The following is a 5,464-nucleotide window of genomic DNA, read 5'->3' as shown; positions in this document are numbered from 1 at the left end:
CGGCCGCCCCGCCCCGCCCACACACCGCGCTCGGGGCGGGGGCTCTGAGTGCGCACGCATCGCGGCGCCAGCCGCCGCAGTGGTGTGAGGGGAAATGGCGCGGGGCGGGAGCCCTGTTGTTGGCAGCCTCTTGTGGGGCTGCCCTGGGAAAGCGGCTCCGCCGGAGGGGCCCGGCCCTGCCCTGCCGGTGCGGCGGCTTTCCTTTGGCTGTTCGGGAGTGGATTTGAAGACTGTCAGCTGAACGGGCGGGGGGGGGCCGCGACGAGGTGCAGGGCATCCTGGGGCGGGCGGAAGGATACTGGGAACCTACTGCTGACGGGGTGTTGCCGCCGCTGGGGCCGACGGACCGGGGGGCGGGAGCCCTCTGGCGGCCATGGAAGGTGTCAGCGTTCAGGCTCGCCTGAGGGGGTTTGGCGGTGTTTCCCCAGGAGGGCTGCTCGGTGCGTTGTCGGGAGGCTGACGGAGAAGACGGCACCTCCATGAAGGGAGAGTGGACGTAACCATTAACAACGTCCGAGGCGGGCCCCGGACTCGGTGGGGACGGTGGGGCTCCTGCCAGGCCCGGGGTGAACAGGTTCGCTCTAAGCAACCGAGCTCAGCGGTACCGGTAGCGTCAATTGGCGACGGAAGCAAAGGGAGTTAAATTCCAGCTGCTTTCAGATAAATTAAGCTTCAGTTTCAGCAGTAATAAAGAATAAAACAGAGTGTTTCACAGAATCACAGAATGGTTGGGGTTGGAAGGGACCTCGAGATCATGGAGTGCAACCCCCCTGCCAAGGCAGGGTCACCCAGAGCAGGTCACACAGGAGCTCATCCAGGCTGGTTCTGAATGTCCCCTGAGAGGGAGACTCCGCAACCCCCTTGAGCAGCCTGTTCCAGTGCTCTGCCACCCTCAATGTAAAGTTCTTCCTCATGTTCCTTCTATAATTCTATGTTGAGGTGAAACTTCCTGTGTTTTAGTTTATGGCCATTGCTCCTCATCCTGTCACTGGGCGTCACTGAAAAGAGTTTGGCACCATTCTCCTGGCACCCACCTTTGAGATATTTATATGCATTAATGAGATACCCTGTCAGTCTTCTCTGAACAGGCCCAGCTCCTGCAGTCTGTTTGCCTGTACTTGCAGTCTAGCACTGAGCTGCTACTTTACTTACCTATTATCCATAATTTCTCAAGCAACGCTACTGGGACAAGTAAACAGTTTTCCCTCTTGCCAGTGAAGTCTCTGAGTTATTCTGCTGGCTCAACTGTGCAGGTGTAGCTGCTTGTCAGTGGCTACAGCACCACTGCAAGTGTTCCAGAAACCTGTCGTGGCTCTTGCTGCTCATAGAAAGAACATATTTTATATATATATAGATAGATTCCAATGCACATGTCCCTGCATCCATATATATATATATATATATATATATGTATGCACAAATACACAGGTTTTGCAGTGGGAACTTGAAACATTTTGAAACCCAAGCTATGCTACAAGTGATTTGACATGGTTACCCAGAAAGGGTAAGGATCATGTGGTAAGTGCCCACAAGGATAGAGGGGTTAATTCCTTTGAAGTCTTATCTATTTTTAAACTGAAAAAAGATAATGCTGTGATTACTGCTGTTTAGGGTTTCCTTCTCCCACCTGTGCTTTCCTCTACAAATACCTTGCAGATATTTAAGTGTTCAAGATACTAATTAATAGATTGGCATCCCGGGATATGGCAGCATGGGAGAGGCAGTGAAATACCAGAGTAATCCTTAATATGAACATCAGTGTAGCAAATTGACCTCATTTTCCCATGCACAGATGTAAAAATTACAGTACTGAAAATGTGTATAAGCCAAGCAGGACAAGAAATTGAAACTTTTTCCATATAGAAGAGATACACACAGGGCTGCTTCTATTTTGTGTATTTCTGTTCTGTATATAAATTACCTGACATTTGCAGTATATCAGCAGCGATTTAAACACAAGATCTCCCAATATTTGGCTGGAGTTTGGCTGGTTTTTATTATGTTCAAAAACAGGGCCTCCCTTGTGTGTTTTTAACAGTACAGATAAAGGTCTAGCTCAAATACACTGTAAGGTGTGGGGCTGTAAACCTTCCACCAGTGTTTGCTGTTTGTATTCATGAGCATGTAGAAACGCTTCCTGCATTTTTTTACCCCTTGTCAGCACTTAGTTACTTTAAATTTATCTTTACAGGTGTGGATTACATCTGTGGGAAACATGCTAGCTGAGCAAGAGGCAGCCAGCCAGAGACATCGAAAGTGAAATCAGTCTGGAGAACTTTATATTCTGGTCTGCCTTCCTTCTGTCTTTTCAAATGAACATGTGAACATTGCAATTTTTGTTCAAGAAAATAAGAGCAGCAGTTTGCTAACCCGTCCTCTGATACCTTTGGGAGAAGACATTTAACTGAAAGAGTCTTTTACTCTGTTTGCACAGCACCTAGCACAGTGAGATCTAACTCAGGACTTTTTGGTGCTGCTTGAATAAGTGTGTTGACATTTGCACTGGGTTGCATTTACAGTGTGGTAACAAGTAAATCTGCTTTTCAGGTGATGGGTGCTTGCGTAACCCTCAGCAGCACTGTTTGTCCTGAGATGAGAGGACAGACAGCAATCTCTCCGAGCACCATCAAGAAAGCAAAATTCATATATTCATTCATTTATAATGATAAGATAAAATAGGAACCAGGTTGTGAGTGTGTGGGCAGGACAGCATTGTGCAATTAAATATGCGTTCCCACACCCCTGCCCACCCTCCTCCTTGGGCCCTTTTGGGGGATATTTATGGCAACCACTCTCATCTTTGTTTTAACTCCCTTTGTATTTTTCATTTAGTTTTTGGTTCCTTTAGTGACAGCATGTCACTCATTAACTTAGTTCTCCATTACCTGAAATGGTTTGAATTGTTTTTGCCTGCTCAGGCCTGGGTTTCTTTTTTGACCCTTGATTTCAGGTGGAAGCCAGCTGGAATGACACTAAGACTAAGACACATCTAAGCTCAGACGGATGCTGCTTGTTCCCCCCCCCCTTTTTTTTTTTGAGTCATTTTTCTGTTTGCAGGTCAGGAAAAATAGGGAAAAGGGGAGATAAGGCGTTGTTTGGAAGAAAAAAAATGCTTGGAGTTTTGTTATATGATTTCTTAGCACTTTCAAGGACCTTAAAATATCAGGAACTAAAGAAAGGCTAATCAGCTCTGGCAAAGTTGTCCTTGACTTGTAAGGACATGAGATGGGGGAAGAAAAAACTGTGTTACATCTGCTGCTGGAACAGGAAACAAGCTCTTGGGATGCAGCAGGAAAGGCTGCTGCAGCCTGAAGGTGCCTGAGAAAGATAAAATGTATGGATTCCTGCACTGTGAAGAAAGTGATACAGAAAGGTCCTCCAGGTAATTACTGGGTAAAGATCTGGGTGGCAAAAAAAACTAAATTTGACCTCCATGAACTCTCCCTCTCTTACAGAAGCTTACTGAATACTAGACTACAGGCTTAGCACTTGCTTTATATCTCCTGGTGAGATGTTTTTATAAGGCTCTTAGTGAAATTACCACATATTTATCTTCCATTTTAAAGCAAGAAGTAATTACTTCTTCAGAGAGCTCTTTTAATTGCCAGTAAATTTTTACAATTACATATACATGACTCCATGAAAGCATATAAAATCATCAGAATGGTAACACAGCTCCATAGAGCCAACTGGATTTGCAGCTCTTGTATCTCCAAGACAGCAACATTTGTGATGCTGACACACACCTGTGAACTGGTGTCAGCCACACAGTGATCAGCAATTTTGCTTCTGTTAGGGGCTGCTCACACCAGTGAGTGAACTCCAGTGCCTCTCCCGAAGACATCCCCTGGCTGATAATGAGAATGATTTAGGGTTGGAAAGGACCTTAAGATCACCTAGCTCCAACCCCCTTGCCATGGGCAGCGACACCTCACACTAAACCATGTCACCCAGGGCTCTGTGCAGCCTGGCCTTGAACATTGTCAGGGATGGAGCATTGACAGCTTCCCTGGGCAACCCATTCCTGTGCCTCACCATCCTCACAGTAAAGAACTTCTTCCTTATATCTAACCCAAACTTCCCCTGTTTAATGCTGAACCCATAACCCCTTTCCTTATCATTACAGTCCCTGATGAAGAGTCTCTCTCCAGGACTTGATAATCAAATCAAACCTTTCATTATCAAACCTTGATAATCAGTTAAGACAAATTACAACCAAATGGTGACTCAAATTCAGTTCTGGGATGCTTGATAAATACTGCAAGCTTGCATTTGAAGAACAGGTGTGCATATATTTGAGAGGGTTATAAAACCAGGTATTTACCATAATTTTTCTTTAAGCCACAAAAAGTCGGTGATGGCTTTAATAATGCAAAGGTTGTGGTTTGGTTTTGGTTTTTTTTGTCTGAGGGGAAGACAGCATTTTTTTTAAACACTGATTAGATTATGAGCTTTCCCTGACAAAAATAGATTCAAGGAGAACACATATTGCTCGTAGTACAGCCAAGAACATTTTTTGCCTATCAGGAGCTTTATTTCCAAGGACCCAGTCAGTCAGGTTGGAGTTTGAGGCTGAGGAATTTTAGAAAATACAAATCTCATCTTCACTGGGAAAACATTCTGTTCTTTGAGACATGCCTCATGTGCTGAACCCTCCTATAGACAACTAAGTGTCAGCCCACTCATAAGAAAGCCTGAATTTCCTTTCCAGACCTAAGAAGGGGCCTTAAGGTACTAAAGGTGCTCAGCAAGCCTGAGTGCCCTATATATCCTCACACTATGTTGCAGCATGTGGAGAAAAGGAAAGGCTTTCCCAAGTGAAAAAAAGCCCTGTTTCTCAGGAAAGTGTTGTCGAGCTTACCTGTTTTGGTAGCTGATGCAATTTTTTAAGGAGAGAAGAAAAGGTTGACTTGGCTGTCCTTTTGTCAAAGAACAAAAAGATGGCTTTTTGCTTAGACCAACCACGGAACAATTCCTATTCCTTGTCAGGAATAAAAGTAATTTAAAACACATATAAAGCACAGAAAACCTGTACCTAAAGGATGCTGCCTCTTAAATGCTTTCAGATAAGAACTATGAACCCTGAAAGCATCAAGGATTATAAGATGTCTCAAATAATTATTGTGGCAGGGTTTGACTCCTATCTTTGAAGAGGCCAGCTTTAATGCACACTACTGCAAAAGTAGTCAGGTGTGTCCCATGCTGCCAGCAAAGAATAAAAACCAAAGGAGAAACAAGGAAAAGCAGGTTACTGTTATTTCTGTCAGTAACAGAAGTCACAAGTGTTGGCCAAAGGGTCCCAAATGTTGTACAGCAAAGGGCCTGCTCCATAAAATATGAAGATGGATCACTTGTGCTTCAAACTTGGGTCGTGATCACTGGCATTTGCTTACTTCATTGTCAAGAGTGCTCCCACCCAGCTGCAGATCTGCTGAACACAAATGAGGGTGTGAATAATGTGTCA

Source organism: Pezoporus flaviventris, unplaced genomic scaffold, assembly GCF_033815535.1.
Source record: "Pezoporus flaviventris isolate CSIRO_AGI_PZ_B2104156 unplaced genomic scaffold, CSIRO_AGI_Pfla_v1 ptg000066l, whole genome shotgun sequence".
Taxonomy (NCBI): Eukaryota; Metazoa; Chordata; class Aves; order Psittaciformes; family Psittacidae; genus Pezoporus; species Pezoporus flaviventris.
This window is presented reverse-complemented; position numbering follows the sequence as displayed.